At 39.3% G+C, this 17,467-nt stretch overlaps 1 long non-coding RNA gene across 1 annotated transcript; it reads left to right on the plus strand.

The window, feature by feature from the left end:
* Positions 1-431: 431 nt before the first annotated feature.
* LOC134539443 (uncharacterized) lies at positions 432-16,736 on the plus strand. The gene is made up of 2 exons (XR_010076315.1): positions 432-606; positions 15,912-16,736. It is a non-coding gene; the product is annotated as an uncharacterized LOC134539443 (long non-coding RNA).
* The last annotated feature ends 731 nt before the right edge of the window (positions 16,737-17,467 follow it).

Consider the following 17,467-nt stretch of genomic DNA (forward strand, 5'->3'; position numbering starts at 1 on the left):
ATTTGGTTCCTAATGCTAATGAATTTAAAGAGAAAATTATTTGTAGCAGCATATTTCTATTAACTTATCGTATTCAACTAAATTAATAATTATAGTTTTATAAACCACTTAATTTCCATAACTCTTCGAAACTACGATTTTTATTTTTAAAAATGGCAATTAATATTAATGTGTGGTTTATTGTCTTAAAAATATTTTCTCATGGAGTTTTCCCAGCTATATGGGCTATTTTTATATAATTATTTTACAGATTAAAAAGTTCAGAAAGTATAAAATCTAAAATTACTTCATTTCTTATGCAAAAGAATTAACCTATTTGGGTAGTAAACGAATAGTTGCGATAAATTAACTTTAAATATAGTGTAGGTACTCAGCGCTGCTAGTACTAAGGATACGAAGACACTACAATACTTTATGTATTATTATATAACACTCTGTGGTAAAATTGTTTCTATGGCAAAGCAGCCGATAAAGTGTATTGATTAGCAACAATAAAGCGTAATTACTTGTAAACCACAAGTAATGGCAGTATGTTTCAATGATCAAGAATCAAGTTTTAAAATGTTGCTTACATGTAAAATTATAGAAGTATGGAACACCATAAAGGTATGTATTATCAAATTAATCAAAGTATCACTATGGGTAAATATGTATTGTACGGATTAGCGCCAAAAAAAATCGTACAAATATGAAATAACTTTCATTATATGCTCTTTTACGTCCTCTTTTCAAAACCGCCTGCGGAGATTAAAAATTCCAATTACTTTTGGAGATATCGCCGTTCTTATTTTGCAATACAAGCCCTATGTAATCATTCAACAGGCGCCATTTTATATTTTGCCGTGTGTGCGTGAATGCCTAAATAACAGAAATTTTCCATTATGTAAGGTTAGTTACATGATAAATACTTCAAAATAAACGGAAATTAAAAATATCAAATAATTTTACTTGTATAGTTTTAAGTATTTATAATGTAACTGACCTGACATAACAAAACGGGACAAAGGTAGATTAGGTCAGGTCAGCTACAGTATAAATACTTTGAAACTGAACGGACATTAAAAATAATAAAAATTAATTTTAATGGTTGTTTAGTTTTAAAGTATTTATAATGTAGCTGACCTGACCTAACAAATCGGTAAAAAGGATGAACAGTAGGAACTCACGTAATTTTCTTTTTACATGATGTAGTCGTTCAACTACGTCGCGAAAAAAAAAAAAAAATCATACTTGTAAACAAGCAACAATGGTGAAACAAAAACGCGGGAAGCCTACGATTCACTCATCAATCTGGACATACCCGAATACTCACGTTGGCAAGCCTTCTTTCAACAGACGAGAGGCAAACGCCCAATCGTGCATCTTCGGTTTTTTTTTTTTTTTGTTTATTGTAAATAAATATGCAACTCATGAAAACTAATGGTCAATTAGGTTATGTTAGCTACATTATAAATACTTCAAAACATTGTGGATGGTTGATTTGGTTAGGATAGCTACATTAAAAATACTGTGAAATCATGTAAACGGTTTCCTAGCGCTGGATAGCTACATATTAAAAAGTTATTTGCTAAGCAACCATAAAATGATTTTACAGTTTTTTTAATGTAGCTATACTTACCTAATATAACCAACCATCCACAGTGTTTTAAAGTATTTTTAATTACTTCTTGCTAATTTTAAGAAAAGAAGGCTTGCCAACGTGAGTATTCGGGTATGTCCAGAAAGATGTGTGAATCGTAGGCTTCCCGCTGAACGCCGCATCAGTGCACATCATGAAAATTAAAAAATTCCATATCTCCTAAAGTATTTGGAATTTCTGATCTCTGCCGGGTTTAATGAAAAGAGGAAGTTAAAGAGCACAGAATAAAGGTATTTTCGGATTTTTCGGATTTTTTTTTAAAAAATTTGCCAAAAAATGAATATTAAAAAATTTGATATCTCCAAAAGTAATGGGAATTTTTTATCTCCGCAGGCGGTTCCGAAAAGAGGACGTAAGATAGCATATAATGAAAGTTATTTCATATTTGTACGATTTTTTTTGGCGCTAATCCGTACAATACATATTTACCTCACTATGCAAATGTTTGTCATGTTTTGATTTGCTTGGCATTTTTCGTGCATAAATTTGAGCCAGTATAATACAAATATACTGCAATGTTACAAACGTTTATAGACACGTTTTCGCAGTAAAATAACAAAATTCAAACATTGTTTGTGTTTATACTATTGTGCTGATTTCGCTCGTCAAAATATATTTACAAAAACTGTGTGAAGACTGCCTTCAAATATTCACGAAGTTCCATTTGGAATAGTTTAATTATCGAGTGAAATGGATTTTATAAATAAATAAAAATGCAGAGATAGAAAATCAACACGACGCCATGTTGGTTTCAACCTTTTTTATTTTGTTAAAGTACTTGTCACATTGTAAAATATTCGTCTCCAACTTTATTTAAAAATAGACTTGGATGGGTGTTTTTGGACGTAAAATGGCTCCCAACATTCTCTAAACAAATTATTTGGACAGATAACATCAAATAGTTTTAAAAGCACGATATACACTGAAAGTTATTTTTGGTCTGAGCTACTCCAAACTTTTTGATTTTAATCTCGTTTGGAAATTAAATAATGTATCACAGAGCTGGATGAAATTTGGTAAATATTTTTAATTTTTATACATGTATTAATTTAACTAACTGTAATATTTGTTACATAATAGATATTTATATTGATATTTTTAATGCTATAGGGCTGTTTCCTTTTCACACATAAACTTATTTTGCATATGACATTCATATTAAAATTACTGTAGTTATTCCACTTTTATAACCTCTTCAATCACCCATGTGTTTTTCGCCATTATAGAATCATTGAGACGGAAACGGATGTCATTTCTCTTTTTGCATGGTACAATTTTGATTGGCCCATCACATTCAACATTTAACTTATTTTAGAACCCATCCTATAGGCCCCCTACGCAAAATATTTGATGGAAACTCAAGTAATCTAACTTGTCATACAAACATGGCTGCACTAGTGAGATTTTTGGTGATGTCATAATCCTCCAACTTTATTGACACAACATATTGAAAGTGAAAATTTTACAGTGTGACAGTGCTTAAAGCATCAGTTTGACAATGTGACAACCTCTTTACACATTTTATGGTTATACATTAAAACTTTTCCTATGTTTTTGAATATATATCCTCTGAAATATTTGGCAATCAGAACTTGGATGACTTTTCAAAAATGTCTGTTGTTTACATAATAAAGTCCCAATAAATGTATTAAAGAATGCTCTCTGATTTAACAAATTAATATTTTTAAAAGAAAATTACGCAGAATTGTAATGAACTTAAAACTTTTTTTTTTCCAATGTTGTGTATTTTGGTTTATATCACTGCCTTGAACCTCGAGGTCGACAGAGTCCTTATCGAAGGAGAAACACACGTGAACACAAATATGAAGCCCCAAGCAATCCCTGGAGCAGAAAGTGGCTGTGATCGGTTCTCCACAGTCACAGACCATTAGGGCCACCCCCACAGCTGAAGTCGCTCAGGAAACACTTCTTTTATCACTGATCGGAGTTGGCTGTATGTGGTAGTCGAGTTGGCACATGCTTGTGGTAAGGCAAGTGTTAATGGTTCTTTTACCCATGGCACAATAGTTATTATTAATTATTAATCAGCATCAAGCCGCAGGGCTGTCGAAAGAAACTAAGGACTCAGGGGCATATAATTTGTCGGGCCTCCTCGTTATTTAATATGCAACTTTTCAAACTGAAATTTTTTTTAAAAAAACTCTTTTAGACTGTAAATATTTCTATGGCCATTAATGTAAATATGACCTGTGCATATCGCATACATTAAAAGGTTTATAGTAATTTTTTTTCGTACTATCAGGGCAAACTCAGGCACAAAAAATATCTTAAAACTCAACTGGAGTCCCTGATTCCTGGGCTACCCCCTCTCTTGGCACCCCTGTAGCCACACTCATTCTGCTTGTGCCATCAGTTATATACAGTACAATGACATACCCTACCTACATTTACCTTACACACACAGTAAAATACATGCATGTAAATTATAGCATTTTCCCTGTATAATTATTTTTATTTGTATCTCCAAGATTGCATTTTTTAAATAAAGGTTTATAAGTTTGGGTGATAAACATTAAACACAGAAGCATAAAATTGATGCGATATGTAATACCCCTAGTGTCTTAAAGAATAATTAAATAATAAGGTTAAAAGATTTGGAAGCTTTGATTACTGAGGCCCTCAATTAATAACTATAAAAGTCAACAACAGAGGCGACACTAGAAGTAAACAAAGAAAATTTAGGGACTCCCTACAAATACTTGGGAGTAAAAGGATCGTTATTATATATTAAATAAATAAAAACAACTGTTACGTCTATAGACTTCCTTATTTTATTAATCATTGTTCTTTTTTTTTGATAGATAAAATTTTCCTTAGTAAAGACTGTTTTTCCATTGATAAGTGATCTTATTTACATAACTCACAATTACACTTATTATATGATATTCCTTAACGTTATTTACGATAGAGCCGGCCCTTAATGTATAACAAAAATTAAAATATTTAAAAACAAGAATGAAATTAACATTAGTAACTTTAAAGATTGTACATATAGTCCTTCCAAAACATAATATAAATTTCTTCTCCTCGAACTGCCTTTTACTGTCCGCTGTCTTAACTGGGTTACACTAATCTTGGGTTCGTGAATAAAAAGATAGAATTATGCGGGTATCACCCGGGGCTGTAGGTAGACGGTGATCAAGGTAGTAGGCCTAATTCTGTTGGATACTGCGCAGGAACCGACTCCAGAGGTTCTGGCAGAGGATTTTGGTTGCCCCAAACTTGGAACCCTGTCTGAAACAAAAGTCCAAATTCCAAAGAATTAGACCTGTTTCCAGACAGTATACTTAAATGGCGCAAAAGGCCAATAGAGGGAAATAAAAGGGGGGGGGGGGGGGATGATGTCAAGACTTACCAAAACAGGGTGTTGGTCCTGGCGCTCAGGAGAGGGCGTCTCGTCTCCGCAAATTCGAACCACGATTCGCGGTAGCCACGGAAGTCATCATGATTAATTAAAAAAAAATAATTTATATAAAAATACTAAGTTTCTCTACTTTCACCTAAACTACTGACTGGTTAATAATTTTAGCTAGGGACTCCATCCCTTTAGTCTGAGAAGACTACATAATATACGATGTCGATGATTCGCAGAAGATCGCAGATACAAACGGTACCAGTCAGTCAGGAGGCGCGCACCGAAGTCAGTTCAGAGCGGGATCTCACCAGGATATCATAAGCGCGGGGTCTCTAGAGAATGGGAGGGGGGGGTAGGCTCTGAGCCGAAAATTACCGAGTCCACCCGAAGGTGTCCGGCACAAAAAAATTAGATCTTACTGGAGTGACTGCGCGACTGAGGCGCTATCTTTTGGTGGCGAGAGGAAGTACTAATAAATCAACTTGTGACCGACGAGAGTGTCAAGCTAGGGCGTAATGGAGTAACCAGTGGTGCCACCTAGCGGCCTGAGACATAAGGAGGGGAGAGAGGTTGTCGTTACCTCCGCGCGAGCGCGGTAGTGTCGGCGCTGCCGACGCCTCACCAGTGGCATTAGTTACCACAGCCGTCGCTAGGTGTCGTTAAGGTGCAGAATCGTAACTGCGGCTGTCAAGCCTGAGATGGCCTTGAATTCGGTTAACGCACTCGAGCGGTCGTCGCTCCTAGCCACTTCTGAGAAGAGAGGGTGGGTGAGCAGGCGGGGGTGGCTTCAAAAAACGCATGGTCTGTGGGACACAAGGCCCACGGGATCCTCCTGTCGTGTCTTGCTGCTAGTGAACCTTATACCGATTCGTGACAGAGTTAGCAGGGCTCAGCACTGCTTCACAAGCTGCTCTTAGCAAAAGGTGACCCGCGAAGAAATAACGTTACCGGCTCCGATGTGCCTGGAGGCGGGAGAAATGTTAGCCAGAATGCTAGCCTAGCATGAGGCTGGGAAAGAAAATCAGCTCGCCTCTGAGAACAGAGGCTGAGGGCCTGGCCGTAAAGAAAATAAGATGAGAGAAAAAAAAAATAATATTTCCAAAATATTTCAGATTACAAAATTTTAAATAAAACGTGCCTAAATACTTAATACACGGCACATACTCCCCCGCGTTAAAGCGGAGCTTAAGGGAAAGCAAAAACAAAAACCAAAAATTTCAGTAGGACGAGTTACCAGGTTCGCCTGTATCCTACTACTTACATGCTAACACACACAAAAAGATTAAACACTCTTATGAACTAATGTGCACATTCTTAATGACTAACATGATTAAATTCATTATCTTAAATAAAATTATTAACTTAAGTGGCCACTTAAACTAACACCTTATATTAAGTTTTCTTACAAACTAGTACCATGGATTTTTATTGTTACCTAATGTTACTACCTAGGTTTTGTATTCTTCAGTTAAACTCCTTATTGAGTCTTAAATATATATCTCTGGCATGCCAAGGCTTAGAGAAAGTAATCGCTCCTATTTTAAATTCGGATGCGCTTTCTTAAGGTGGGAGATGTGCGCTCGTGTCACATACTCTCCGGAACTGGGGTCGGCTAGACTCACAGTCACTGGGGTTAGAAACCGTTGGATCTGTAATGGTCCAGTCCAGCGATACGATAACTTGGCCGATCGCTTATCGATGGCCTTACTCTGCGGATGTGCTTTGCACATTACCGTGTCACCTACCCTGTATGGGTTAGGGGAGCGGTACTTATTGTACCTTCTCTGACTTGTTTGGTGAGCTAAATTTAAATTCCTACGCGCCTTTCTCCAAATCTCCGTGATGTCCTTGGGATCATCCGGCAGTAGGTCTTCGAGAGACCAAAGATTGGAAAGGGGTGTGTTGGGCTTATAAGTAAACATAATCTCAAATGGGGTGGATTTGTGTCCTTCATGTCGGGCATAATTAAATGCCATCTGTAACCACACCAAATTACTGTCCCATTTTTCCTGCGCATTCGCGTGGAACGCTATGAGCGCCGAACGAAGATTTCTATTAAATCTCTCCGCATGCGAGGGTTTAGGGTAGTATGGCGATGTTGTCACATGCTGTATACCATGCGAGAAACACATGTTCTTGAAAGTTCTGGATGTAAACTGTGTTCCGTTGTCGGATACAATTATGTTCGGTAATCCTGAAGTTTTAAAAATGTGATTTTGTAATGCACGCACAGTGGTGTCAGCTGTAGCCTTACGGAGTGGAATAAGCCAAACAAATTTCGAAAAGGCATCTATGGCCACAAGAAGCATAGAGTGTCCGGATTTGGATCGAGGAAACGGCCCTACAAAATCAATAAAAAGTTTTTGCATAGGTCTTTCGGCTACTTCTGAGGCAAGAAAACCGTACTGTGTATTTTGTGCAGGTTTACTTAATGCACATAGCTTACATAACTTAACTCGCTGTGTAATGTCCCGGTGCATTCCTTCCCAAATAAAATGGCGTCGGATACCTTGAATGGTTTTATAAATACCTAAATGGGCACCGAGAGGTGAACTATGGTAATATGTGAAAATCATATCACGCAGATTTTGTGGAAGAACAATTTTAAAGTGCCTTGACTGTTGTGTACGTTTTTGTAGGAGACCTTTAGCTAACTTATAAAATTTCGGAGCTGTACCAGTTTTAACTTGTTCAATTATTTTTGCCAAATATGGGTCGGCTTGTTGATGTGTTTGTATGTCCTGAAAAGCTAAGGGGAAATCGGTTAGGAGTGCCTGACACGAAATCTGAGGTTCCTCCTGAGATATTGTTTCGGAGGGGTTCTCGAACATTCGAGAAAGTGTGTCAGCCACAATGTTTTGAGTACCGCGAATATGTTGAATATTAAATTTGAGAGAAGAAATTTTGGTGATCCACCTTCCAAGTTTTCCTAATTGTTTAGGGTGAGCTAACAGCCAAGCGAGCGCCTGATTATCAGTTTCCAATAGAAATTCCCTATGTTCCAGAAACTGACGGAATTTATCAATACCAAAAACTACTGCTAAACATTCCAATTCATACACTGAAGATGCTTTCCTTTCCTGAAAAGTTAATGTACGTGAGGCGAAGGCAATGGGTTGCCTGGCGCCATCTATTTCCTGAGACAATACCGCCCCTATAGCAACACTTGAGGCGTCTGTTTGTAAAATAAAGGGTTTACTAAAATCTGCCATGCGCAGAACAGGTGGATTCGCTATGGCTTCTTTCAAGAAATTAAATGCCTTGTCTTGTTCAGGACCCCAAATATATTGTGTATTTTTCTTACGTAATGCATTCAAAGGTGCCGCATGCTCGGCGAAATTTGGTATGTATTTGGCATAAAAATTAGCCATGCCAATAAAACGAGCTATGCCCTTTGTGTCTTTAGGTGGTTTGAATTCCCTGATCGCCTGTGTTCGTTCTGGATCAATTGTAACACCTTTGTGTGATACCAAATGTCCAAGAAAAGATATTTCGGAAGCAGCAAATTTTACCTTTTTTGTATTTACAGTGAGGCCTGCCTTGCGCAGTCTTTCAAGGACAAGAGTCAGATGCTGGATGTGTTCCTCAAAACTTTCTGAATAAATTACAAGATCATCTAAATAATTGTAAACAAATTTAAATTTAAAATCTCCTACTACTTGTTCAAGAAGTCGTGTGAGTACTTGAGCACCTGTAGCCAAGCCAAAAGGTACCACATTATACTGGTAAAGATTCCAAGGTACGCAAAATGCGGTAATAGGTTTTGAGTATTGCGTGAGTGGGATCTGATGGTACGCCGAATTGAGATCGAACACACTGAAATACCTGGCCTTACTAAACCAATGAAAGGCTGAGTTCAAATCTGGGAGGGGTGTTTGCGGTATTTTAATCTGTTTGTTCAGTTTTCGATAATCAGTGACGAAACGTTGTTCCGTGCCCTTGGGTACTAGAAATGCAGGTGAACTGAAAGGAGAATTAGAAGGTTCTATTACCTTATTATCTAACATTTTCTGTACGTGTTTTCTCATAATCTCCATTTTAGGACCTAAAAGTTGATAAGGGTGACTTTTGACTGGCGTGATATCAGTCAATTCAATTTGATATTCAATTAGGTTAGTTCGACCTAATTTCTTAGTTAGCACATCTGAAAATTCATTACACAAATCTCGAATAGCAACTTGTTTACTGGGCTCGAGATGATCCAGGGACAAAGAATTTCTCTCGTCAGTGTTGGTAGACACATTAGTAATTTGTCCTGACCTTTTATTTTCAGGTTCCACGAATGATATGACAAGATTTTTATTAAATTTAAATACAAAACTTCCTGCTTGTAGATCAATCAAAATACCTGTTTTAGCGATGAAGTCGGAGCCTAGAATAAGCTGCGTGGCTAAGTTTTCTGCCACAAGAAAAGGGAAATTCCAAGTGAATAATTCTATCCTGATTTTCACTATAGCCACTTTGGATATACTAATTGGTTCGTCCGCTGCAGTAAAACAGCGCACATCCGTGACTTCTGTTTTCAGAACCTGCTTGTTCTTCTGTAATTCCCTAAACAAATCGCCTGAAATAAAACTACGAGTAGCTCCTGTATCAATCAGACCAATAATTTGATTTTTGCCAAACATTGCTTTAGTGTATGGTATTACAGTTCGGACGTGACCGAAAATGTTGTGACACTTACGTTTTCCTTGGTTAGTCAGGCTAACACATGTTTTGCAAATTCTTGTGAATTTCTCAGAATTTCCTTTATGATTAATTTGCTGTGTTATAATCTTCTGCTTGTGTTTCCTGTGTTTTTCTGTGTATTTCTTTCGTTTATTTTTCTTGTGTTTTTGTTTTCCTGCGTTATGCCTTTGTTGATTTTTGTTTTGTTGTTGTGATTCGTTAGTATGCACATTATGCACTGAAAAATTCCTCTCGGATGAAGTTTTAGGTGGACCAGGTAGAAATTTGCCTGGCCACCGCCTTACGCGTTTTTTGCCTTGTTGAAATTTGGTTTGAAATTTTTGTGGTTACATTGCTCAATGTAATGTCCTGTTTGCTTGCAATAATTACAGAAAGGTGTTTGTTGTTGTATGTTCTTGTTTGAACCATACTTATTATCTCTGTATAGTTTGTTTTCTGTTGTGGGTGGCTATTTTGTTGTTTCGTGTATGGAAAACTATTTGCAGTTTCTGCCTGAGAATCATGCTTATCCACGGACTTCGCTGACCTGTTTCTCTGAGTGTCTGCATATTCGTAACTCATGGCCTGTATACAGAGTTGATCTAGTTCTACAAAACTCCGTGGCCTAGCCTGGAAAACAGCGCGTGAGCGCTCTGCCTGATTTAGTCCGTCTACTATGCAACTAACTATTTCGCTCTCTGATACGCCCAATCTGAGAACCGCCGCGGCTTCTCTGATTGATGCTACATAGTGTGGCAATGCTTCATTACTTCGCTGTAGCCTGTTGTACCATTCCAAACGGTAATTTGTCAAAAGTCTGGCAGGTATAAAAAAATTCAAAATTTCTTCGTGGTATTTGTCAAAAGAGTAACTATTTTCTATTGCTTGACTCGTTCTCTCACTCAGTGGTGGTTGGGTGTAGGGAAAAACTATCTCCAACAACTGTTTGTCAGGAATGCCCCCTTTCTGTCTGATTTTAAGTAAGTGCCTTATGAATTCGATTAATTTATCTGGGTCAAGACCACTTGTTTCTGGAAAACCAACAAGTAATCTCTCGACTGGATGGGCAATTTTCCCATAACAGCTATACTCAGCCGCCCTTGGCGTAACTGGTAATGTTGTTTCTGGTTGATTCTGCGTTGATGGCGGAGGTGGGGGTGAAGGATGTGCAATTTGCGCGGTGGGGAAGGTAGGGATTGGAGTTCCTTGCCCGGATGTCAATAAAGAATGAAACTGGGAATATGGATTAAAATATGGCTGGTTTGTGGCGAATGGGAAAAACAAATTTTGTTGTGTTAAATGATGTGGGTTTGCATGCAAGTTACCGGAAAATGTGACACTGGTGATGGGAGCTGTAGAAGCATGCATGCCTGAGGGAATTTGAATGGTGGCTGCTGGGATGGGAGGGGTTGAAACTGTGATGAGTGATTGAGATGTTGATGTTGATGAAATGGGCGGAACCTGCCTTGTTTGACAACAAGAAACTTGTGTGTCGGGTTGCCTTATTTCCTGAGGAAATTCCGGATTTCCACTCTCTACATTTCCTAGTATTTCCATTCCTAGGTTTTCTGCCTGGGCAATGTTGGCCCGGAGGTCCTGTTGCGTTTCTAATTGGGCTGCCCTAGCTTTCAATTTAATTTGGAAGGCGTTTGTCTGTTGCAGACAACGATTTAGCTCTGTTCGATAAACACCATTGAGCACATCTGCGGAAAGTACCACAAGATTTTCCAGTCGTCTGGTGACATGCTCTAATCGCATAATGTGTCGCTTTACATTGGGCAAATTCTCTTCCACATCTGAATAACTTACGAAAGCAGCTATGTCGTAAAATTTGGAGCAAGCTATATTGAATTCCTCGAGTAGTTCTAAATTTAGATTATGTACTGAGGTAGGTAACTTATCACGTACTGCGGCTCGAAGCCTCTTTCGCAGCTCTTGCGCATTTCCAGTAGTTGGTAAATTACGCAACTGCAACTCGTAACTTAATTCATCTACTAGTAATAGCTCCGGAGTAATCATCCTGTCCGGATTCATAGTATTACACAAAACAAAACAATACCCTCTTAAAATTATCTCTTAAACTTTAAACTTAGGTATACACTTAAATCTAGCTTATGATTAAAACAATTGCTTTATTGCGTGGGAAGTATGTGCCTTCATAATTTATTATTATTATTACTACGCGCGTCGGGAAATGAACAGTGTACTCGGGGGTAACAAGCTGTCAGGTTAGCTTGCACAACAGGGTACCTACAAGGAACGTCACGTCAGCCGGCAGGACTGACCTTGGCGCGCAGCGCCTTTAACAAGGGGAGTGGGGGGGAGGGAGTATCTTGTCCAGCGGACACGTCTCTGTTGATAAGCCACGCGCGCGGCCCGAGTTGCGTGGGCGGGCAGCAAGCCAGCTGCCTCTCGGCTCGCGCCCCGATGTAAACACACAAAACTTATGATAATTTTAAAATTCAAGGGTCAATTTAGCTACTACGTGTATCAGCGGACAGTTCACAAATTACTTACTACAAAAAGATTCCAAGTGACAATAAAATATAAAAATTTTTTTTATTAAATTTTTTTTTTTTAATTTTAATTTTAGGTATGACCTTTCAAATTAGGTATGCCTATAGACGTAACCATGCTCTGCTACCATTTTGTAATACCCCTAGTGTCTTAAAGAATAATTAAATAATAAGGTTAAAAGATTTGGAAGCTTTGATTACTGAGGCCCTCAATTAATAACTATAAAAGTCAACAACAGAGGCGACACTAGAAGTAAACAAAGAAAATTTAGGGACTCCCTACAAATACTTGGGAGTAAAAGGATCGTTATTATATATTAAATAAATAAAAACAACTGTTACGTCTATAGACTTCCTTATTTTATTAATCATTGTTCTTTTTTTTTGATAGATAAAATTTTCCTTAGTAAAGACTGTTTTTCCATTGATAAGTGATCTTATTTACATAACTCACAATTACACTTATTATATGATATTCCTTAACGTTATTTACGATAGAGCCGGCCCTTAATGTATAACAAAAATTAAAATATTTAAAAACAAGAATGAAATTAACATTAGTAACTTTAAAGATTGTACATATAGTCCTTCCAAAACATAATATAAATTTCTTCTCCTCGAACTGCCTTTTACTGTCCGCTGTCTTAACTGGGTTACACTAATCTTGGGTTCGTGAATAAAAAGATAGAATTATGCGGGTATCACCCGGGGCTGTAGGTAGACGGTGATCAAGGTAGTAGGCCTAATTCTGTTGGATACTGCGCAGGAACCGACTCCAGAGGTTCTGGCAGAGGATTTTGGTTGCCCCAAACTTGGAACCCTGTCTGAAACAAAAGTCCAAATTCCAAAGAATTAGACCTGTTTCCAGACAGTATACTTAAATGGCGCAAAAGGCCAATAGAGGGAAATAAAAGGGGGGGGGGATGATGTCAAGACTTACCAAAACAGGGTGTTGGTCCTGGCGCTCAGGAGAGGGCGTCTCGTCTCCGCAAACTCGAACCACGATTCGCGGTAGCCACGGAAGTCATCATGATTAATTAAAAAATAATAATTTATATAAAAATACTAAGTTTCTCTACTTTCACCTAAACTACTGACTGGTTAATAATTTTATCTAGGGACTCCATCCCTTTAGTCTGAGAAGACTACATAATATACGATGTCGATGATTCGCAGAAGATCGCAGATACAAACGGTACCAGTCAGTCAGGAGGCGCGCACCGAAGTCAGTTCAGAGCGGGATCTCACCAGGATATCATAAGCGCGGGGTCTCTAGAGAATGGGAGGGGGGGTAGGCTCTGAGCCGAAAATTACCGAGTCCACCCGAAGGTGTCCGGCACAAAAAAATTAGATCTTACTGGAGTGACTGCGCGACTGAGGCGCTATCTTTTGGTGGCGAGAGGAAGTACTAATAAATCAACTTGTGACCGACGAGAGTGTCAAGCTAGGGCGTAATGGAGTAACCAGTGGTGCCACCTAGCGGCCTGAGACATAAGGAGGGGAGAGAGGTTGTCGTTACCTCCGCGCGAGTGCGGTAGTGTCGGCGCTGCCGACGCCTCACCAGTGGCATTAGTTACCACAGCCGTCGCTAGGTGTCGTTAAGGTGCAGAATCGTAACTGCGGCTGTCAAGCCTGAGATGGCCTTGAATTCGGTTAACGCACTCGAGCGGTCGTCGCTCCTAGCCACTTCTGAGAAGAGAGGGTGGGTGAGCAGGCGGGGGTGGCTTCAAAAAACGCATGGTCTGTGGGACACAAGGCCCACGGGATCCTCCTGTCGTGTCTTGCTGCTAGTGAACCTTATACCGATTCGTGACAGAGTTAGCAGGGCTCAGCACTGCTTCACAAGCTGCTCTTAGCAAAAGGTGACCCGCGAAGAAATAACGTTACCGGCTCCGACGTGCCTGGAGGCGGGAGAAATGTTAGCCAGAATGCTAGCCTAGCATGAGGCTGGGAAAGAAAATCAGCTCGCCTCTGAGAACAGAGGCTGAGGGCCTGGCCGTAAAGAAAATAAGATGAGAGAAAAAAAAAATAATATTTCCAAAATATTTCAGATTACAAAATTTTAAATAAAACGTGCCTAAATACTTAATACACGGCACAGATAATGAAAATATATATTGTACTCAGAAAACACATTTAAATGTACCCTAACATGTTTATACTATACAAAGTTGTTTTATAGTTATCCAACTAATAATGTGACGTCGACCGGGGCTACGCCCTCCCTAAGCCCGATGTGCCTCATGCCGTCGCCACCCCTCTCCTCCCACCACCACCCTCTATTTCAAACCTCCCGCCCCGTGTGCAGGTGTGTGTGTGTGCGTGTGAGGCGCCAACAAGAGGCGGGAGTAGTCTCTGTGCCACGACCCCTTTTATTTTATTATTCAATTTTTATGTTACGTAATTGCTACCTGTCTTTTCTTTAAATAATATTCCCTAAGTGTTTATGTTTTAAGTGCTAGTTGGTAAGGACGGCGCAGCGCCCCACGCGGCAGGCAATGGAACTACCCGCAACCAGTTTGAACCATATTCCTAATTAAAATAATCAATACTCAACTTAAATAATTAACGAAACCTTGGTATAATTTTATTATAGAATTTTTAGTGTATTTGTTTTAGTTCAAATATGTATTAATAAATAACAGGAGAGACTAACAGTAAATCCAGTGCTTTCCGGCTGCCATGCTGCCCTGGTCTCTTCAGCCGCTTCCGTTCGTCACCCGGGGTAGGATGCTTGGTGAGCACCGCGCAACTTCATATTTTTCTTAGCCAACTTATCTTTTAACATCCGCCGGACTTTTATAATTCTTAAACCTTTTTTGTATCTGCGAGGCCTACTCCGGGTGGCTGACTCATTTTAATAAATATTTAAGTTCAATTCGAATGTTTAATCACGAACCGTGTCCTGAACTAACGAGGCCAGGCCACGAGGTGACCTGGTCAGCCTGTAAACTTATTCTCTCCCGCCGTTGGCATTTTAACAGTTTAATAGTGTATGTAGGTGTAGCGCAATTGGAGACGTGTTGTAACGTTGCTGAAATAAAAGGAGTACGTCGAACGTGTGATTTTTAGTCGAGTGATCACGTGTCCCTGCTCCTGAACCTCGAGGCGTGTGGGACGCCTGAAGAGCCCACTGTAACGATATCGCGTGCTAAGGGAACCGAGCGTAGCCCTACACGGGTCACGTCATGCCCTGAAGAGAGTCTCCGCCGGGTCCACGTGCCCACATCACGTGGTGGCGCCCACTCCGACAATTAATTTGTTCGTTCCCTTACATCCCTAGTCACGACAAATGTTTAGGTCATTTAAAAATTCCAAGCAGGCTCTTCGAAAGTACGTAATAGTTTGAATTTTATCATCCAATGTTTTATTTTGACAGCTACTATCCAGAGCATGTCGAATAAAAAATGTTTACTTAAAAAGATCACTGATTGTATAAATAAAATGATGGCTCTGTACAGTTATATGTAAACAATTTTTAGGAGCGGTACTAAAATTTATTACCTGAATATAAGAACACACTACCTCACCTTGTAGATACCTTTTATCACCAAGTAGAGTTTATCACAAAATATTTCGAAATTAATTATTATCTTTATATAATGTTAATAACTGTGGTTGAGGAATAGGTGTAGTCTTGGCCCGTTGGTGTTGAGAACTTGATCGCTTGCCTCTTGCAGGGAAATGACTAACATTGCTTGTTATGTTTCAGGAAGTTGATAGCAATCTACATTCATGTGGTGAGCTGATGGAAAGTTTGACTAAGAGAATGAACAGGACGGTGCAGGATTGTGGAACGCAGACGTGTTTCGACGATGCTAAGTGGTCCTTGCGATCTCGCACAGAGCCAGAGTGCTGTGAGGATGGTTGTGGGGCCAATGCGAAGCAGGAAGTGTCCAGTGGAGCCAGTGTTGGCTCGGCCGCAGTCGCCAGAGATGACGCCGTACCAGCCGTAATAGCCGGGCCCGACGCCGGTGTGCTAGTCACAGACGAGGCTCTGGGAGACGTGCAGGTATTTGCAAGTAGCTAGCACGAGAATGCTCCGTCATGACTACACGTAAACTGCACTGCCGCTCGTCACAACTGCACTTCGTGTGTGTCTTTGAGTAGCATTGAAGCACCACTGCCCGCTGGTTCAGTTCATTCCTGGGAAGAATTAGTGCTCTGTACATTGAACACAACTGTGCTAACATTGTGCCACACACGAACACAATGTGACTATGAAGTGAGAAACATATTATTTGGAAAAAGAAATGTAAGGTATTAAACCAACATATGTCCTGTATTCGGAAATGTTCATTACGATGATGTATTCAATTTTTCAGAGAGAAAAAAGAAGCTTTGGGTAAGGAATGGATTATTACCAATTGAAATTTACCATCCCAGCATTGGTTTGGAACTATTTCGGAAAAATTACGAAGAACCGAAATCAGTATGTATTGATTGGGACTCGAATGTCATCGTTGTGTCACTTCGCGAGACACTATCTAGGGTATCAAAAAAAAAATTTGTAATAAAAATGGCAATCAACCATGTATTTTTTTGTGTACGTGAATCTTATATCTTTAAACGAGCAATTCTTGTATATATAATCTGAATCTCGGAAATGGCTCCAACGATTTTTATGAAATTTAGTATGCAGCGGGTTTCGGGGGTGATAAATCGATCTAGCTAGGATTCATTTATAGAAAATGTATTTTTATCCATATTTTCAATAATCAACTTTATCGATAATCAACTTAACCATAAATGACTCTTCCTGACATCTATTGGCAAGTAATAAGACCATTTTTTTTTAAATTGGGAGCAACTAACTGCTTTAATAACTTTAAACGAGCAATTCTTGTATATATATATATTATATATACAAGAATTGCTCGTTTAAAGATATGATTTATGTGTGTGTGTGTGTGTGTGTGTGTGTGTGTGTGTGTGTGTGTGTGTGTATAGTTACGGTTTACCGCGGGTTCGTAAAGGATAGCCCAATTAAAGATTTTATTACACACAGTTTTATTGATAGCCACTACTTATGTCACTTACAATTAATCTTATAAAATTGCCAAATAGTCAATTGCACTTAAAGAAATGTCTATTCCCCAGTCACTCGTTCCGCACACCTCGCTGGGCCGCACCTCTGGCGCAACTCTCGCCGCAGCACCGCTCGTGGATCTCTGTCGTGGGACTCCGTCGCCGCACTCCGCCGCCGCCGATGCACTTGCCTTCTCCGAGATCCCACTCGACGCCTTGCTCGGAACTTCGCTTGGAACT

The sequence above is a fragment of the Bacillus rossius genome, chromosome 15 (genome assembly GCF_032445375.1).
Source record: "Bacillus rossius redtenbacheri isolate Brsri chromosome 15, Brsri_v3, whole genome shotgun sequence".
Lineage (NCBI taxonomy): Eukaryota > Metazoa > Arthropoda > Insecta > Phasmatodea > Bacillidae > Bacillus > Bacillus rossius.